At 38.1% G+C, this 21,654-nt stretch overlaps 1 protein-coding gene and 1 long non-coding RNA gene across 2 annotated transcripts in view; one reads left to right on the top strand and one right to left on the bottom strand.

The window, feature by feature from the left end:
* Positions 1-21,654, top strand: part of LOC133516507 (uncharacterized) — a 219,751-nt gene that overhangs the window by 1,904 nt on the left and 196,193 nt on the right. The window lies entirely within an intron of this gene.
* Positions 7,286-10,910, bottom strand: LOC133516707 (uncharacterized). Its single transcript, XR_009799263.1, has 2 exons — positions 8,901-10,910; positions 7,286-7,423 (listed from the first exon to the last, which is right to left on the bottom strand). It is a non-coding gene; the product is annotated as an uncharacterized LOC133516707 (long non-coding RNA).

Below are 21,654 nucleotides of genomic sequence, written 5' to 3'. Positions count from 1 at the left end.
TTGCCTTAAGTTTGGTTACATACTGTATATAAATTATAAACTGAAATAGAGGACATATACTAAAAAAAAGTGAGTAACGGCCCAATTAGAACGGTCTAGATACGATATGGATCGCATATATCAGTGTTATAAGTGACGTTTCTTCCAGTGTTTTCAGCTTAAATGCGGCTAACGTCCTGACCACTTGACCGCCCGGCAACGGCGGTACCCACCCCTATATATCTATCATTTTAGTATATGTTATCATTGTTGTAAGGCTAAACAGTGAACAAAACGCAACTGTCACTGTCGCACTTATATGGAAGAGTGATAGAGAGAGATGACTACGCAACGCTATGGAGCGTTAACGATTGGCATGTTGGCCACACGGGCTGGCCTCGTCTACCGAAGGGTTTAGTCATTTATTTCAGTATATATGACATCTATTTCAGTTTATTTAATTTTATATTACCTAGTTATACATTTATTTTTAGTCTTATAATTTTGGTAGATTTGTCTCACCCCAGCACGGTCCATGCTGTACTTCATAATATCTATACATATAATAAAGCTGAAGGGGGTCGAAAGTCTGTACATGGAAGATATTCGAAAAAAAGTAGCTGGGGATACTAAGACTCGTTAACAGAACACGTTCCAACAGTTTTTAGAATTTTTGTCTGTTTGTCTGTTTCTCTGTTTGTCTGTTTATTTGACCTCGCATCACGTGAAAACGACTGAACGGATTTTGATGCAAACTTTACTAATCTGTCGAGAAAATGCCCGGCCAAGTTATAGGCTATAAAAATTCAACCCCTAAAAGCCACTACACTCGATTGAGTTAAGTTTGCACCTGAATCTTATGGCGCTACTTAGGAAGGAGGTGCAAACTTTTACAACACATATGTGCTACGAGTATCGAGTACCCTGCTAAACTGACAGATATGGTGCTGATATTAAGCCACCGAGGAAGGATTTTGCCAAATTAACTCTAAAGTTAGAAGAGGGGGGGTACGGATATCAATTCAATTTCAATTGTGTTGATGTAATAATTCAACGAAATTAAGCGACAGTAAATTAATTGCCATACATTGCACAGTGCCATATTTTGGGAAACTGAGTAAAAATTTAGTAATCAAGTAAACTAATAATTTTTAAGAAAAAAAAACCGACTTCAATGAGGTAGACCGGTGAAAGAACGATTATTGTTGATTTTTGATTTCATACAATTAAATTAAAAAGACAGTGTCCTACGCCTAATTATGTAGAAAAGGAGGTAACATGTTTTTTTTTGTCACTGCACCCAACTTGACACATTTCAGATTTGCCCTATGGTTGACTGGTAAGATACCCGCAATAGGGTATTCGACTGTATTTAAGATAAATTATTTCACACCATGTATGAAATAAAGCACCAGATAATTATTAAAAAAACTAAATAGGATAGAAATATAAAAATGTGTCTTGAAAACCTAACTGCTTGACAAACATGCACAGAGAACAAATTGCCAAACGTGAACTATGCATCGTTGAAGAGTTCCATTCTGTTCATCATGAACAGTTCCACTTCATCAAATGTCACTTCTACAAATGTAAATACTTGATTTGTTGATGAAAATACAAAAATCACTATATGTATGCCTTTCACATTTGAAGAGTTTTTGTCTTGAAAATCTAATTTACTTAACAAACACAGCGAAGAGGACAAATCGCCAAACGTGTACTGTGTATCGTTGAAGAGTTCCATTCTGATCATCACCAGCAGTTCCACTTCATGAAATGTCACTTTTTTTAAATGTAAATGCTAGATTTGTTAAAGAAAATACAAATATCATTATATGTATGACTTTCATATTTGAAGAGTTCCCTCGATTCTCCTCCTTTTGAAATCTTGAAGTCGGTTAAAAATTAGTTTACTTACATACTTAGTTAAGTAGTGGCAAAATCAACACACATATCAACACGCGTATAACTGCATAATTATTTAAAAAAATATTTTCTCCGTCATGAATGTACCTGATGTATACGGAATCGTAATTTTATCGTATCCATATTCATACGTATCGCCTATTTTAAGCACTTAATAATGGCTAAGAAAGTGGGTCCTAGAAAAAAAAAATCTCTGATGTTTGCGGTGTAAATGTCAAACGATTTGGGACTCGCATTTTATACGCGTTAAAATGCCATAAGAACTAAAAACTGAAAATGCCTTCCCGAAAAAGCGAACCTTACACAAAAGTCTCGCAACGCATTGAGGTTACGAAACTATAGCGACGATCGTGATTTTAGGCGTAGCCACAACTACCAGAGACGTTATGCAGGATCGTTCTATCCATTGAAAACCTCATTCGTAGCGTGTACGGAGACCTGAGCCATTCTTGGGTTTGTGAGAGATCCATACTCGCGCCCATAGAGGAACGGTCCATGCTCACGCAGAAAAATGAGCAGGCGGAAATCGAAGGTGAACATGCAGTATATAATTCCATTAGCACTGTCTTGGATGAAGGCAAAGTCACAACATACCCGGTAGAGTTCCTTAGTTCCTTAGCTCATTGAGTGCTTCAGGACTCCCAGCACACACATTTACCCTGAAAGTTGGAGTTCCAATCATGCTTCTTCGGAATTTGTCGCCTCCGAAGTTATGCAACGGAACCCAGCTAAAAGTAGTGCAGTTGCAGCGAAACTTCATTGAGGTGCAGATCCTGACGGGGTGCGGCGCCGCAGAAGTCGTGTTCATCCCGCGCATCCCCCTTATCCTGAGCAATTTCCCGTTCCACTTCAAGCGCCTACAGTTCTCCGTGAGCGTCTGCTTCGCCATGAACATCAACAAGTCGAAGAGGCAGACGCTGTGCGCCGCTGGCGTGGACCTGCGCACGGGCTGCTTCTCGCACGGGCACGTGGCGTGCTCGCGCGTTACCAGCTATTCGTGCTGATGCTCGCCGGGGAGACTCGCAATGTAGTGTACAAATAAATATTGTAAAATGTCAATGTTATGTAAATATACTATTACATACCTACTTATTAGTATGTAACTGTAGATATAATTATATGTATACATTTAGTTGTGCATACATGAACATAACTGTAAACAAAATGTAAATACTCGGCCTCAAGTTTTTGATATCTACGAGTATTCTCCTTTCCTCTAATCCTACTTCTAACTAATAGGTATTACACCTAAATTCGATAGTGTTCGGAAGTATGGCTTTCTATGGGTATATTTCTTACCTTTTCATGCTTAGACTGATTTGGATAGGTACAGTCAAGGATGTAAAAAAAAATACAAAAAAGGAACTGTATTGTCCGATATACATCTACTACTCTTATGTCGTTTAAATCACGTCCAAAATTTGAATAAGGACGAATTTGAAAAAAATAACAATTGATGATGATATTTTATCTAGACTACAGTCCTCTAGCGTATCCATCTGTCAACTTTACTTCAAGTTCCACCTCCAGGGGAGGGGCAGAGAAATTAGCGGTGAATGAGCCGGTTACTGACACAGACCGAATACCACGCGGGCGGAGCCGCGGGCACAGCTAGTTATTAATATATGTGAACACCTTATAATACCATGGTTGGCATTCAATAAATTATATGATACTAGCTGTGCCCGCGGCTCCGCCCGCGTGGTATTCGGTCTGTGTCAGTAACCGGCTCATTCACCGCTAATTTCTCTGCCTCTCCCCTGGAGGTGGAACTTGAAGTAAAGTTGACAGATGGATACGCTAGAGGACTGTAGTCTAGATAAAATATTTTACAATTAGGTACCACTTAATAAAACTACACTCCAAAATCAATTATTTTTTTCAAATTTGTCCTTATTCAAATTTTTGACGTGATTTAAACGACATAGAGTAGTAGATGTATATCGGACAATACAGTTCCACTTTTGTATTTTTTTTTTACGTCCTTGACTGTACCTATCCAAATCATGTCCATGGAAAATATCATCCAAATCGGTGCTCCAGACCAATCAGTCTAAGCATGAAAAGGTAAGAAATATACCCATAGAAATCCATACTTCCGAACACTATCGAATTTAGGTGTAATACCTATTAGTTAGAAGTAGGATTAGAGGAAAGGAGAATACTCGTAGATATCAAAAACTTGAGGCCGACTATTTACATTTTGTTTACAGTTATGTTTATGTATGCACAAATAAATGTATACATATAATTATATTTACAGTTACATACTAATAATTAGGTATGTAATAGTATATTTACATAACATTGACATTTTACAATATTTTTTGTACACCACATTGCGAGTCTCCCCGGCGGGCATCAGCACGAATAGCTCCGTGCAGCTGGTAACGCGCGAGCACGCCACGTAGAGCTGCCCGTGCGAGAAGCAGCCCGTGCGCAGGTCCACGCCAGCGGCGCGCAGCGTCTGCCTCTGCGACTTGTTGATGTTCATGGCGAAGCAGACGCTCACGGAGAACTGTAGGCGCTTGAAGTGGAACGGGAAATTGCTCAGGATGAGGGGGATGCGCGGGATGAACACGACTTCTGCGGCGCCGCACCCCGTCAGGATCTGCACCTCAATAAGGTTTCGCTGCAGCTGCACTACTTTTAGCTGGGTTCCGTTGCATAACTTCGGAGGCGACAAATTCCGAAGAAGCATGATTGGAACTCCAACTTTCAGGGTTAATGTGTGTGCTGGGAGTCCTGAAGCACTCAATGAGCTAAGGAACTAAGGAACTCTACCACCCGGTAGAGTTCCTTAGTTATGTTGTGACATTGCCTTCATCCAAGACAGTGTTAATGGAATTATATACTGCATGTTCACCTTCGATTTCCGCCTGCTCATTTTTCTGCGTGAGCATGGACCGTTCCTCTATGGGCGTGAGTATAGATCACTCACAAACCCAAGAATGGCTCAGGTCTCCGTATACGCTACGAATGAGGTTTTCAATGGATGGAACGATCCTGCATAACGTCTCTAGTAGTTGTGGCTACGCCTAAAATCACGATCGTCGCTATAGTTTCGTAACCTCAATGCGTTGCGAGACTTTCGTGAAAGGTTCGCTTTTTTTTTTTGGGAAGGCATTTTCAGTTTTTAGTTCTTATGGCATTTTAACGCGTATAAAATGCGAGTCCCAAATCGTTTGACATTTACACCGCAAACATCAGAGAATTTTTTTTTCATAGTACCCACCTTCGTAGCCATTATTAAGTGCTTAAAAGAGGCGATACGTATGAATATGGATACGATAAAATTACGATTAGGTATAATTCATGACGGAGAAAATATTTTTTTAAATAATTATGCAGTTATTGCGTGTTGATATGTGTATTGATTTTGCCACTACTTAACTATGTAAGTAAACAAATTTTTAACCGACTTCAAGATTTCAAAAGGAGGAGAATCGAGGGAACTCTTCAAATATGAAAGTCATACATATAATGATTTTAGTATTTTCTTTAACAAATCTAGCATTTACATTTAAAAAAGTGACATTTGATGAAGTGGAACTGCTGATGATGATCAGAATGGAACTCTTCAACGATACACAGTACACGTTTGGCGATTTATCCTCTTCGCTGTGTTTGTTAAGTAAATTAGATTTTCAAGACAAATTTTTGTCAAGTTCGAGTTCTGACGATGGGGTCCATGAGGAATCGAGGGAACTCTTCAAATGTGAAAGGCATACATATAGTGATTTTTGTATTTTCATCAACAAATCAAGTATTTACATTTGTAGAAGTGACATTTGATGAAGTGGAACAGAATGGAACTCTTCAACGATGCATAGGTAGTTCACGTTTGGCAATTTGTTCTCTGTGCATGTTTGTCAAGCAGTTAGGTTTTCAAGACACATTTTTATATTTCTATCCTATTTAGTTTTTTTAATAATTATCTGGTGCTTTATTTCATGCATGGTGTGAAATAATTTATCTTAAATACAGTCGAATACCCTATTGCGGGTATCTTACCAGTCAACCATAGGGCAAATCTGATGTGTCAAGGTGGGTGCAGTGACAAAAAAAAACATGTTACCTCCTTTTCTACATAATTAGGCGTAGGACGCCTCTTTTTAATTTAATTGTATGAAATCAAAAATCAACAATAATCGTTCTTTCACCGGTCTACCTCATCGAAGTCGGTTTTTTTTTCTTAAAAATTATTAGTTTACTTGATTACAATATTTTACTCAGTTTTCCAAAAGATGGCACAGTGTAATGTATGGCAATTAATTTACCGTCGTTTAATTGCGTTGTATTATTACATCAACACAATTGAAATTGAATTGATATCCGTACCCCCCAGTCTTCTAACTTTAGAGTTAATTTGGCAAAATCCTTCCTCGGTGGCTTAATTTCAGCACCATATCTGTTAGTTTAGCAGGGTACTCGATACTCGTAGCACATATTTGTTGTAAAAGTTTGCACCTCCTTCCTAAGTAGCGCCATAAGATTCAGGTGCAAACTTAACTCAATCGAGTGTAGTGGCTACCCCCCCTTATAGGGGTTGAATTTTTATAGCCTATAACTTGGCCGGGCATTTTCTCGACAGATTAGTAAAGTTTGCATCAAAATCCGTTCAGCCGTTTTCACGTGATGCGAGGTCAAATAAACAGACAAACAGAGAAACAGACAAACAGACAAAAATTCTAAAAACTCTTGGAACGTGTTCTGTTAACGATTCTTAGTAACCCCAGCCTACTTTTTTTCGAATATCTTCCATGTACAGACTTTCGACCCCCTTCAGCTTTATTATATGTATAGATGATAAGATATGGTATGTATACAACTTTCACCTAGAATCAAGTATCCTGAGTCTCCTCTACATTCCCCGCCATGTGAATCTAAGAGCCAGATATGTAGGTCAAGGTTGCAGTAGGGTAGAGGAAATTCTTTGGTGTCTCATTAGTCCCATTATACTGTCGATATACAGTGAAACTGGGTTATGTGGGACCTCGATAAGTGGGAAACCTCTATAGCTGGGACTTATGGTACGGTACCGACACTTTAGCACTGAATTACCTCTGTTAGTGAGATGTATCATGTATCACGAATACCAGCGTTGGACCAAAAATGTTACGTCATGGAAAGGGCCACTAGGAAAACGGGGTAAAGGAAAACCCGTTACTAGATGGGAAGACGAAATAAAAAATATCGCTGGTCAAAACTGGATGCGAATAGCTCAAGATAGAGATGAGTGGAAAACTCTGGAGGGGGCCTTCACCTGCGAAGACGGGGTTCTTGCTACATATTAAAATTCATTTAAAAATAATTTTAGAAGTAACATTAAAAAATTATAAGTGAACTTAAGACTTAATTCTAAACAAAAATGTTAAAATTTCGCAAGAAATAAAAGGCTATTTTATATTTATTTTAGTGAGATAAAACAAACCTCTATAACTGGGATTAGTTGTTCTGATTTTATTCTCATTATGATGCTTATTTCTGTAGTTCACTAACGTTCAATCGCTCTTTTCTGAAAAAAAAACCTTAAGTTAGCATGATATTATAACATTTATAACATTATATAGATAACATGTTAGCATACATACATATGGTGCTACTTTACCGCACTAGTGCGAAAATTTGCATATTACGTTACTGTGTCGAACATTTAAAGGGCCATTTGTACTGTAAAACGTTGTACGATAAATGTGCGAATAGGTAATTCACAACTCATGTCGATTTAAAACACTCCCTTCGGTCGTGTTTTAATTTATTGCCACTCGTTTCGAATTTCCTATATTTCGCACTTGTATCGTAATGTACTATTATAGGCATGTCCCTAGATATCATAATTCATATCACTTTGCCAAATAACACGTGACAGTGTCACCTGTGTGGTTGTGCTCACATGAGTATAGCCTGGTATTTATAAATAATTATAGTAAGAAATTTATATCATCAATCATCAAACCATTTTTTTTTTCAAGCAGATATGTCTGCGAGTGATAGGTGCTACACATTTTATATTAAAGGAAAAAATGGAAAATTTTACGCTTCCCGCAGTACTTGAACCGGCGACATCTGCAACTAAACTAACTGAGCTACAGAAACCCAAAGAGCATATAATCACTACGTTTTACAGAAACCTGCCACAAATGCGCCAATCTTTCCATTCCTTCCTTTATGTTAACACGCCTTGGGGTGGCCTAAAGCGACATCTACCGGAAGACTATTACAACTTTTTCCTACTCCTCTACTGTTATCTGTCATTTATGCATTCATTAACACATTGTACTATTAATGTACACAGAACTCGTTTGGAACGTAGCCGCCATACGAGTATATCTAACTTCTCGTGATTACTTTATCTGTTGAGATACTCGATATCTGATGTACAAAGCGATTAATGTTCTTATTTTTAGCTAGAGATAAATGTACAGACATGTCCTTCAGACATGTTTGGCAGATGTGTCTGGAAGACAAATCTGTCAAAGTATGGCGGATATTTGGCAATAATTTTATATCTCTGCCGGCGATTTGTATATATCATATCTGTGCCTATTTGCTCCCTATACAGAATGTTTATTTTTATTTAGTCACCTGCTATAATGTAAGGGGTGAATATATGGGTCATACTGACCAACTTTTACTATGGGACCAACCCCGGAATCTCGAAAAAAAATTGTATGTTACATTTTGGATGTCTGACCTTGACATTATGTATGGGAGCGTAAATTTTTTTACGCGATTTCGGGGTTGGTCCCATAGTAAAAGTTACGCAGTATGACCTATATATTCACTCCATAAATTATTACAGGATTTGCAGGTGACTAAATCAACACCCTGTATTATCGGGCCTACCTCGAAAATCGAAATTTCGTGTTCCGTTACGTATATTCGTAACTAAAAATTTTCTTAAAAATAATAATTGTTTTTTAAGAAATCCATTTTATTAACAAAATTACCGTGAGAAACAGACATTAAATATGTTACAACGGGTCACTCACGTATTTTAAGTCGAAAACGCTCGACTTGACTCAGACTCAGATTGTGAAACGCCAACGTTGACTTTATTCGTCAAATAAGGTTTAAGGTACGGAAGGTGGAGATAAGGAACGAAATCTCCATGTACCAAAAAGTGTCATCAAAAAACTTTAAATAGGTGGCGCTACAATACCTAGAGTACTTGAACAAAAAAATCAAATCATAGACATTCACAATTCACTCCGTCAATAACGCCTAGGTTCTTAGCTACTTTAGCGCTACTCTGGAGAGATTTGGAACTATTATTTATAGCTGACAGCTGGACACTTTTGCAACAGTTCTACCATAAGAGATGCCACTCCTCTTAATTCCACACTCCATAGTTTAAGGTTTATTCAGGATTTTACTTGAACATTGTGAAACAGGCTCTTCATATTTATTGACATTGACACAGTCCAAATGTCATAATAGGTCTATGTTTTTTATAAACGTAGACGTCCTTTTTATTCCGCTTTTCGCACTGCGGATTATCAAATTACATTTCAACAATAGTTAATTATAATGTTTAGCTGTCGTAGTATTTTAATTACTTTCAATGCAGCTACGCTAATAATATCCCTCGTGGATCCCCTCGGGCCCTCACACAAGCGAGGGTTGATGTATGTAAAACAATATTTTCATCGTCAGCCAACTCGAATATGAGAACAATAACATAATTAATTCAAACCCGTCGGTTCCGGGTTTGTAATCCATTTAGCAAATTCTCATTTTCGTGTAGGGTTGTCACCGTTGCCAGATACTTGACTAACTACTTACTAACTATTTTGGCTCAGTGATCCAAAAAAAATCTTGGCTTCCGAAACGAGAGCGTGCCACGTGTCCTAATCCTGCGCAAATTCCTGCCAGCTACTGACGCGAAGCACTGTCTTCCCAGCGACACCTGAGCCGACCCACCAGACGGCTACCAGTCGGTCGTCCCAAGAACGCCCTCTTGACAGCCCGATCCTCTCCCATTCTGAGCAGGTGACCAAACCAGTGAAGTCTGTGGGTCAGATACTTACGAACGTTAAAATATATTCATCACACTTGCTCGCAAAATATCTTATTTCATGCAGGTGTACTAAAGGACAAAGTCCTATATTGTTCCCGTGGGAGTTATGGATTGTGAAAAAAGAAACTATAGCTCCCTAGGGAGTTAGCTTTTTTCAATTCTGTCACTAATTCATACGAACCATGTAGGTTTACTCTTTAAATACTGACGTTTCTAATTTAATATTTTTGTTTATGTTTAAAAAGATTTATTTTCATTAATTTAATAGCCGTTTAAAATTTATTCACATAATTTTCAATCGTGGTTGAATGCTGGATAGGTTTGTGCCTTCGATGACAACGAATGACAATATGGCGGAGAATGTTTGAAATGTCACCGTATTTAAGAATGATTTCGCTTATAATTTAGTTGTTTCTTCCGTGTGATGAAAAACATTTTGTGTAACTCCGGAGGTAAGAATATTGCAAACTCAGGTCTTTTAATTCCCTCCAGCCTGCAGCTGTGGGGAATTATCACCTTCGTGTTTAATATTTCACTTACCCCCCTCGTTGAAGAATGTACTATTTTTTTGACACGAGTCGATTTTACTACCGTGCTATGCCAAAAGAGCTCAGGGAACCTAGTAAAGATGACAATCGTACGTCAACGCCACGCCAAATAAAAGAAAAATGTAAGGGGATGACAGATGGTACAAAAAGTCACGTAACTATTTCCTGACATTATTTAAGTTCTTATTGGCGTTGCAGCCAATTGCAGCTTTCCAGCACTAACGATCACGGCAGCAAAGCCGCGGACGGACGGACAGCCGGACATGGTGAAACTACGAGTATAAGGGTTCCTAGTTGGATACGGAACCCTAAGGCAGTGTCTTACGTGAGTGAATAACTCGCCAACGCGAAGCGGCGCGGCGCGGCGCGGCGTGGGTGAATTCAATTATTTAATACCTATGGAAGTGTCCTACGTGGGCGATCTCCGAATGCGGATGGCCGCCGCGCCGCGCCGCGTCGCATTCGCGAGTCATCGCTCACGTAAGCCGCTGCGTAACTAGTATCAATGCCAATTCTTGGGATTAGTTGCGAAGTGGACCCCGTGGCTAAAACCCTGGATAACGCCGATAATGAAACGACTAATAATAGGCCTTTTCACCTGTGTGAGATGTTTTAAGCGGCATCCTGGTAACGACACTTGCGTTCGTGGCTGTATAGCCCTATGCGAGAGAGGATCCCACGTCCACACGCGGCAGGTGTATGCTTGCCCAGGTGGGCGAGGGTTGGAGGCCTGCTCGTGGCGCCTCATGCGTTTATCTCTTAAGGAGGTAAACCAGGTGTCGTCGTGTTTGGCTTGGCCATCAACGACTAAATCCATAAATACTTCATTTTGGCTGCAATATTGTAAAAGAGAAAAACCCTACTTGTGGCAAGTTGGCAACCCTAATACCATGTTTCCCATAAAGTATTGTCAGAAACTCGAAGCGGTTGCGAAATTTTGAATTTGCGGTATTTTATAATTCTTATGTTTGGAATTTTGAAGTTTCGTGATGCTTTTGAATTTTGGCGTTGTTATAATTTAATAAATTAACTGGACTGTGTTTATTATTAAATTATTATCTGTTTTGTAATTTATGATTACCTAACGGCCCGATTCGAACTTGGTGATCTAGATAGGATCGGATATGTCAGTGCCAAAAGTGCCAGTTTTTTTTTACCAAAAAACTAAACGAATCTGAAATTAAGTTTTCACCTCAGTAGCTCGAACAAGGGTAAAAATCAGTGAGTAAAATAGCATTTTGTTCACTGAGTGAGACTAAATGATTTTCTCCACACCAACTGGTAAAGGCCCTCCTGATTGTTCAGAAACTAATGAGAAAGTTGCATATTATCCAAATGTGGGGCAAAGTAATCAAATGCAAATTTTGAGTTGTTTCCTTATGTTTGCACCAGCAGTGACTTTTAAATGATGATTTATAATATTTTTTTATTATGTTCATTTGGATTTGATTTGGTTTGATTTTTTTTGTATTTTTTAGTAAGTGGTTTTCTCGCGTTGGTATAGTGAAAAAATTTGTATTTCGCTATAGATTTCACTTTTCGATCCACTCGCTACGCTCATGGTTCAATTTTGGAATCTTTCGCTTGCTCGGGTATCAATATTATCACGAGAGGTTAAACAACAATTTTGCTCCCTTGTAAAAGAATAGTTACATTGTGCAACGAGGGGGGTAAGGGAAATTTTGGATACGAGAGTGGTAAGACCCGAGTTTGCAATATTCTTAGTCTTACCCTCGGAGTTACACACAATGTTTCATCACACTTGCGAAGAAAAAACTAAATTTTTAGCGAAATGATTCTTAAATACGATGACATATTAAACATTCGTCTGTCATTTTGTAATTTCTTAACAGGTCTATTCGGCATTCAGCCACGATTGAAAATTATGTAAAAAGATTTTAAACGGCTGTTAAATTAATCAATTATATATATTTAAAGAAAAATATTCAATTATAAACGTCAGTATTTTGAAATTAAAACTCATTTATGCTACTTGGTTTATATGAAAAAAAAAAAATACATAATAGAAAAAGCTTTTTTTTCACAATTATAACTCCTGGAGGAACAAAATAGCCCTTTGCCCTTCAGTACACCTGCATGAAATAAGATCTTTTTCGAGCAAATGTGATGAAAATATTTATTTTCAATTCTTTCATCGCTTAGCCAATTACTTACGTACTTAAACTACAGTTACTTTAATTCCGAATTTCGGACAATTCCAAACATCACTTATAGTTCCACCATTACCGACGATTACACTTCAATTTCGCATTTACCTGATATACGGAATTACCCAAATACACCTTACGCCATTTGTTCTCAAATTACCGCAGTTCTCACATTAATGGCCACAAAACCAACACGATTCATTTTATCGCAACTAAAAACGCTATAACCACAGACTATATACCTACACAGACACCGCATTGGTTAGTGCTTCTGGGCATTTTCTGCGAGTCGACAACCACAGACACCGCATTTTATAAAGCGTTTACTATGAGCCCAAATAGCCTTACCACGACTGCCTTAGCAGTGTCAAACTGACATACTCGGATTCGGTAACGTTTGCGTAACTTACTTTCTATAGACTTAAATCGACCGGGATATAAACCGTGATTATCTTTTATATTGTTTTTTCCTTTCTATACATCTCGCTCGCACAAATAAGAGTGCGAGCGAGATGCATAGAATGTAAGTTACGCACGCGCTAGCGAAAATGTCAGTGTTAAACTGGTGGTAGCCCTAAAGGTACACATAGGTACAATTTACTATTGGAGCAACTCAACTAAATTGTATTCTACACCATTTTATACTATAATAGCCCTCAAGCTCGATTATTGTAAATATTTTTAATTTTCATTTCTTATGCTCTGAAATTAGGTCATTGTTGTTCTATGAAGTGTGCAGAAAGAGATACGTTTCTGCATTAGAGCATTTTACATCCTAAATACGTTTTATTATTATTACTTTTTAAATGGATTTGTTGGACAATTTCCTTTCTGAAATTTAATTCCCCATTCCATAAATAACGATACTTTTACCTCCCTTAAGAGTACTATGTAATGTAAGTTTTATACTTAGTCATACTTTTTTATATACATAATATTTTTTACTTTCCTCGTATTCGGAATGAAAAGTAGAGTGTTTAACACGGGTGAAAGGCACCATTTCTCTCACTGTCTTCGAGCGCCAAACTGCCTCGGCAGAAATGAGTGCCTTTCATCACCTGGTTTACAATCTACCATTACAGAGGAGTACCACTACTCCTGTTTTGTTTTTCGTTCGTTAGTATTTTGTGGGCGCAACTGTAGCGGTCGCGCTCCCATACTACAATTGTATGGGAGACCTAATATGTGTTCGATTGTCTTATATGTACCCCGTCTAGTAGTAGAGGTGGTCTGTGGCTACAACACATATAATTAAGAGGTCCCTTTTTAAACGCCTGCGTTCCAGTCATTAACGTTTCGTTAAACGTGCAACTAATTAATGTTGCGTCGCTGTTGTTAACTTAACTATGAAATTGTAAATTTGATAGGCGTCGAGTTTTCCTGGTCATTTGCTGAATTAATGGACTTGTAGCCTTCTGCTAATTGGGAGTTGATTTTCGGCCGGTTAGGGCATTTCAAAAACTTCATCTTGACTTGATATTTTTATATTACTCTTAGTTTAAGTCATATTTGCGTCCGATTAAGTTAAGATTTTAATCCCCCAAAATCCCAAAAATAGAAGGTGGTGGTCAAGTGGATATGACGACTGACTTTCAATCCGGAGGTCGTGGGTTTAAATCCTAGCTCATATCAATGTTATCATATTGGAACTTATGTACGAAATATCATTTGATATTTACCACTAGCTTTTCGGTGAAGGAAAAACATCGTAAGGAAACCTGAATACATCTGCGAAGAAAATCAAAGGTGTAAGTGAAGTCCCCAATCCATATTGGGCTAGCGTGGGGACTATAGCCTCGCGCATGAGAGGAGGCCTGTGCCCAGCAGTGGAACGTATATAGGCTGAATTATTATTATATATATTGGGATGGGTACCGCCGTGAGCCACTACAGCTTAGAGATTATTGTAATTATCAAGATTTTAATTAGTTAATATTGTCTATTCACATTTAATGCTGCTACATCCTCTCAGGGTTCATGTCGAGACTGTATTTAGCTTTAAGCTATTACTAAGCATCTAATGTTCATATGAAACGCAATAAAATATTCGACTTTGAGTTTTGAGATAGAGATAATGGTGTTTGGCGTGTAAACTGAAAACACCGGTTCTATTCTGGACTCGCTCCTGGAGGACTTGGTCTCTTCTTCTTTCAAGTTCATGCGCCACCGCCTTACGTGAGACCACGTGTCACTTAAAGGTTTTTATTAAATCCTATAAATGTTTAACACGGTCGCCCTAATAAATTTACTTGGCGCCGTTCCGTGGAGCAAGAGTTGGGTGTGTTGGGGATGGGGTTACCCAAGCTGCCCAGGACCGGAGTCAGTGGAAGAAAACATTTCGAGCCCTACACCCAAGCAGGTAACAGGATGTAAAGAAGAAGAAGAAGATATTTTTGACTATTTTCGATGGTGGTATAACATTCTTTAAATATTCTCTTCTTGAAAGTTGAATAATCAGTTGCGGTCTTTAAACCCCCATAAAATTTTCTTGATACGCGTATGTGTTTGCTCCTTCATGTTATTATTTCATACAAAAATGTGCAATATCTAATTTTCTGGAGGTAAGCCGAATTAACACTTTTTATCAGACATATTCTTCATTTAAGGAATAATACAGTATTTTGTTCATGGGCGTGGAAAAACCTTTACGGAACTCTTTGCGTTTATTTATCACTTGTTTTCAATACACGTGTTTGTACTTTCCACTATTTCACTCGGGCATATATCTAGATTCGATTTCCGCCTTTATAATAATAATAAATAATACAATGATTTTATTTCGGATAAAAAATCCATAGTTGTTAGTTACAGTGTTAGTTTATAGTACATATTAAAAATAAAAGACCTCGCTAACTTTTTTCTTTTTAACGGACTTAAACTTTAAATATTCTGCGTACTTATAGAGTAAAAATAATAGTTGTTGACGTATATTTCAACAACAATCTTTGGGAGCACTAGATAAACTCAAGTCATATATAAGTTTCCGATCCTTGGAGATTACCACTCCATTTTACAATTTCACCCCATACACACCTGCCAACATAATAGCCTCTTAACACTTAACGGCGTCTATTTTTAACCGGCCGGCAAGTTCAAGTGTGTTAAGGTGTGTAGTTAGTCGCAATTGCCAATTTGGCTGTGATTGAGGCACAATGCCAGGCCTCGTGTGACGTGGGCTTTGACTATGATTCAATTGGGATCGGCTGGGATCAACTGATTTTGCGGGAATGGGCGGAAACGGGCAGTTCTGTATCGTTGTGTCAAAGCAATACGGAACTCCAATCTATAACGGAGAGTGGGATAACCTCGGAGAGCGAATAAGAAATAGAGAATATTACGCGAAACTCTACGTAGGGGGCGCCACTATCACAATCCATCACAATCTGAGGGTCTACCGCGAAACAAGAAAATCGAAATTTCGTTATCTAACCTCTCTCTCACTCTTGCATATTCGAGCGATGAAGAGGCAGTTAACTCAATTTCGATTTTCGCGTTTCCCGGTAGGCATATTTTATTATCTGTGACAACTTGTCAAAAAACAGTTTAAGGCACAGTATGTATAAGTTACTCTATGGTTTATGAAAGGTGCTAGTGCTGCACTCTGGCGGCAGAACATTGCAGTGATACTCCCTATTGCGGACGTTCATGATACGGCGGCCTCAGGGCCGGGGTAAGCCCCGCGTGACTGACAGCCTGAATCTGTTGTAGCGGCTTGAATCCTTTTCAGAAAACTCATATTTACAAAAAAAAACCAAAATGAATTGTTTTTTTTTATATAATTTATGTGTTAGATCAGGGTTTCTTAACCTTTTTGCTGTCACGGACCACTTTCAAACAATTTCTCGGACCCCTGTCAAAAATATTTTAGGAAAATAATAAAAACTCTTATTTATACCTATTTTAAAATTTACTTTTATTATAAGCTTTTGTTCACGGAACAGGCTTTGCCTAGTGTGGGGGTTAGAATAATAAACGATTTGTATGTGTAATTACACATAAGTCTCGTCAAGTTTACTAGAAGATTCCCTAATAAGTATGTTTACAGTAACTGACCTACTGCGGACCTCTGATAAACATGCTATGGATCCCAGAGGAGGCACGTGGAGCTCACTTTAAGAAACCCTGGGTTAGGTGGTACACAATACAATAACGCTTAGGTACTTATTTTCTTCACTGCTACTAATATTTAAATAAAACCGTCAAAATTGTTGATGGAGTCTTTATTCTTTAAAAATAATCGAATACTCAAAGAATTCGAGGGACTTAAAATACTCGGAAGTTTTTTTAGCGCAGTCTCGTAAAAACGAGTCGAGTTCTTCAAAAGGCTCAAAAGATTAGAGTCCTACCAACCTTATCATACTGACAATCAATTGATATCCGTTATAGCTCGTGTCATCCACGATGACGCGCAGATTGGTCAAATCTAACCTATAATTATATAACAATACGAGTCAAGGCGTGCGTCTTTCTGAATGTCACGATCTATAGCGATCTTATATTATTGTCACTAACCAGGCACAGACATCGAATGCCTTACCCGTACAGCAACAAATACAAATACAAATACAAATAATTTTATTGAAAACAGTATAAGTACAGTGTTAGCACTTAAAGACTAAGGATTAAGGATAAGGAAAAGTTTACAAATGCCTGAACTAGGAGTTCCTGTGTTTCAGGCAGAATAGGACCATATTAATTAATTTGTAATTATTCACTTAATTATAATTATAAAGAGTACACAATAAAAATCTGGTAAGGTGATAACCTTAACAAAATAACTTATTTAAGTATTCTATATCAAAGTACAGTAAGAAATCATTTTACGACTATTAGTAAGTTCTCTGTATCATCGTATGTCATTTTTTGAAGGGCGCGTCGTAGAATATTCTTAACAGAACCATTTGCGATTTGCTCAGCACCTGCACGTGTCTGGATACACGTGTTCCCGGTTTATACGGCAAAGAGTCGGCTGCACCGTGCGAGATGGCCGGTGGGCAGGAAGGTCGCGTGGGGAACGTCTGTGACCCGATTATGAATGGATGTCTGTATGATAGGTGTCAATCTTGATTAAATCAAGTCAAATTATGTGACGATCCGGATGTTGAGTGTATATGTGGGTGAGTGTGTATGTGTGTGTCAGGGGTGAGTTGGTTTTTATAGGTTAATGCTACGTATTTTTTTTTTATAGCCGATATAGTGTCGCTGTATGTTTGTGATGCGATTGCGAGTGTTTCGGATGCGATCCATCCTTGTGACACCTAGAATGCTGCGTTCCATTGCTCGCTGGCAAACACGTTTCGCTATCGAATAAATTTACACTAGGGGTTCTGTTCTTGAAGTATTGTTACTTACATGTTTTGCTATTTCGTGAAATGTAAAACTCAGCCGGACCATTGGGTAATCCACCCTTTTGTTAGACTACCACCGGCCCCGTTTCCAAAGTGCCCGGTGACCGTATACCTATATCTAATAAGCGCTAATGACACAAATCAAATCAATTAGGGTCTAATAAATGGCAAGTATTGTCTAATGTAGTTAATAGGTTTGTCTAGACTTGTCATGTGCCTAAGCACGTGACCTAATAATGTTAGTAATTACATTGGGTTAAATCAGATCAAAAGTAGGGTACAGTGATTTGTGAAGAGAAAACCTAACACCCTCTACTAACCAACATTGTTCCATATTCTCAGAAATAAATGATTGATTGATTGAACATTAGTCACTCATCAATCGATGTACAGTCACGTCTGAAAATATCGATACGAAAAGAGTGCCAAAAATATGTATACACTACCTTAATATATGGGCAATAAAGTCGTGTATACAAATTTTGGCCCTTTTTTCGTATCGATATTTTCAGACGTGAGCGTACATTATGTAAGGCGACGTAAATTATTTTTCATTTATCATGCTCTGAAAGTGGTTCATTGTTCTTATAAAAAGTGTGCAGAAAACGATAAGTACTTTTTCTAAGTAGGTTTTTTCTCTTTTTTTACTGTAAGCAATTAACATTTTGGTTTTAAATAGATATGTTGTACAATATCTATTCTGATAACTAACTCCCCATTCCATAAATAAGGATATTTTTACCTAAATTGTTAATTGAATGTACACTCAAGAAATACTACTGAAGTTCATACTTAGCCGTGTTTTTTTAATGTACATGTATTTTTCTTTCCTTGTATTCGAAATGAAAAGTAGAGTGTTTAACTCGGGTGAAAGGCACCATTTCAGTCTCGGACTATTGGCGCTCTCACTGCGTTCGGGCACCAAACTACCTCGACAGAAATGGGTGCCTTTCATTCCTTGGTTAATAATCTCCTATTTTTATTATAAAGGGGACAAATGGAGCAGACGGATCGGATTAACGCCGCCCATGAACATCAGCAACACCAGAGGGGTTGTAAGTGCGTTGCCAGCATTTAAAATGGAAGTACTTGAGCGAAATGTGCTTTTTCCATAACGTAAACTACTATGTTCCCATAGTTTCAATTCTTGTTAACAATTTTTTTTAATGCTGCGTCGGTGGCAAACAAGCATACGGCCCGCCTGATGGTAAGCAGTCTCCGTAGCCTATGTACGCCTGCAACTCCAGAGATTTTGATGCTTGGAGGGACTTTACACCTCCAAATCTTATTAGTATTAGTACTCTGGCATCGGGGATCTTTAAGATCTCCAAATTGTATGTATAATCAACTATAAAGTCCATACATCTCTGTTACATTCTAGTAATTATTGATTGTATGACTATTATAATGTAATTAATGTTTATTGTATTGGCTGTTGTTTTTATAAATGTTGATATGTTTCTCATTTTCAAAAATCAGCCGAAAAACTTTCTATCTCTGCCTTATGTTGCGTATACCGACAAACGCCAAACGAAAAAAATATGTATCGTGATGACAGATGACACTTGACTATTTCCATACATTAAAACGCTTCAACGCTTGTCATCTTGGCTAGGCCCCCAGCCAAGATGACAAGCGTTGATAGAAAACACCAATAGAAACTAAATAATGTATGGAAATAGTAAGTTTACGTTATAATCAACCGCATTACACTACAGTGGACTTAAAACAGCCGTCTAGCAGTACAAATCTCTAATTTAATCAACTCCAGTGTATAGGGATAACTGGGTCTCGGATAGTATTATAATCGCTTACAGAGTACGGGCGAGACACAGGCCTTTACGGACTACTTCGCACATTGGAGCCGTCGCTCCGGGTGTCTCCGATGGTGCGATTTTTAACTTTATACTGTAGAATCTCGCTTTGTATGCAAAAATCGCATGGTATAACAAATTGGCATGGATGGAGATGCGGTGCGCGCCACAGGGTACACCGAGCTCCATAGTACTGTACGGATTTTTGTACGTAGACGTGATTCGTCGCGCATCACAGCTTCAGACGAAGATACTGAGAAAACTGCAACATCCTATATAACAGTCGTCGCCGTACGCGAAATCGTCGCTTCGCAATCCGCAACGACATGCGAAGGCAGTGTGCTATGCTCCTGTTTGGCTCCCTTTCAAATCTACATTTCGATGTCAAAATGATGTCATCTAGTTATTATTCGCGCATGAATTTCGCTTTTAATTGTCCGTACATGTGTTAGTGCGAGTGAGACGCACGGACGACTGGCATCATTTAATTTTGATGGCCTCTCATTCATTGCCTGCACTAGCTACGCGTTACGAGCTTTAACACGTTTTTTCCAGCTTGTAGCGAAAAGCGCATACGAAGTACGAACTGACTAAAAAGAGTTAAGTATATATAAAAATGTTTTGCCAACTAAATATTAAGAAGATTAAATAAATAATTAAGAGGACCAAATAAATATTAAGAGGATAATTTGACCATATTTTCAGGTTTAGGTATTTTAACCCTTTTTTGTGCATTTCGCTCTTACTTGTCCGTACGTAAATTGGAGCATGAGAACTTAATGACTGTCTTTAGATATTATTTTGATGTCAAAATAATAAGTTTGAATTGTCCTCCTTTACTGGTTTCATTGATAAAGACTCTCCCCTTATACTGTGCCCGTACTCGCGCTACATTGGGAACATGCTTTAGTCCGGCGGTAAGCCGGACGGATGGTCGCCCTAGTTCAGGATACGCGGATAATCCGGTTAAGACCTGGACGTGTGTGCACTATACGTCGAGCTTTTACTATTTAGGACGAAAGAAATTTTAAGAGTATCTGACCATATTTTCAGTTCATTATTTTAGCCTTTTTATTGATAATTAGCTATGATCTGAATGAAAATAAACGTAAACATAACGTTTTTGTTAGATTTAGATAAAATTAGGCTAGTTTGAAGAGCTCCTAATTATGGGTGGAATAAGTATGAAGTCCCAATTTGAAACATAAAATGTGTGTATTTTTCCGTTAAGTCACCAAAACACCTTTCGTTTTCAATAAGTTTTACTTACGGTGAAATTATCTACAACATTAGCACAAAAAATTTGCGATATGGAGAAAAATGTCGACAATCAAAATTAAAATCGGTCCCAAACTTGACATTGAAAATTTGCTCCAATAATAGTGACAATCAGTACCCCTAGTGTAAATATTTTCGACAACGAAACGTGACGTACGCGTTTGCGTTAAGTGTCATTTTGTATGAGATTTTTGACTTTCCAAAACGTCCCGCTTGGCGCGCTGTTCAAAAACCCATACAAAATGAGACTTAACGCAAACGCGTACGTCACGTTTCGCTATCGACTAAAATTACACTAGGGGTACAGATCGTGACTGCTACAATTTCTATGGCGACAGTAGATAATTGACGATGTCGCATTGCTGTTGTTATTAGAACCTTCAATCCGTCACTCAATTTTACAACTGCAACCCTGACTTTTGGATTTTCCAACGCTACTCTCAGTAGGTATGGTGAATGACATATTTTTGTAGGTTAATTTTATTATTTTTACATATAGTGTTTGACTTCACGGTTAACATTTTCCTTGTATGTTATGAATCTCTCTACGAAAGTATCATTTGATGTTTA

The sequence above is a fragment of the Cydia pomonella genome, chromosome 3 (genome assembly GCF_033807575.1).
Source record: "Cydia pomonella isolate Wapato2018A chromosome 3, ilCydPomo1, whole genome shotgun sequence".
Classification (NCBI taxonomy): Eukaryota; Metazoa; Arthropoda; class Insecta; order Lepidoptera; family Tortricidae; genus Cydia; species Cydia pomonella.
The sequence above is the reverse complement of the archived record's forward strand: the minus strand, read 5'-3'. Positions and strand labels throughout refer to the sequence as shown.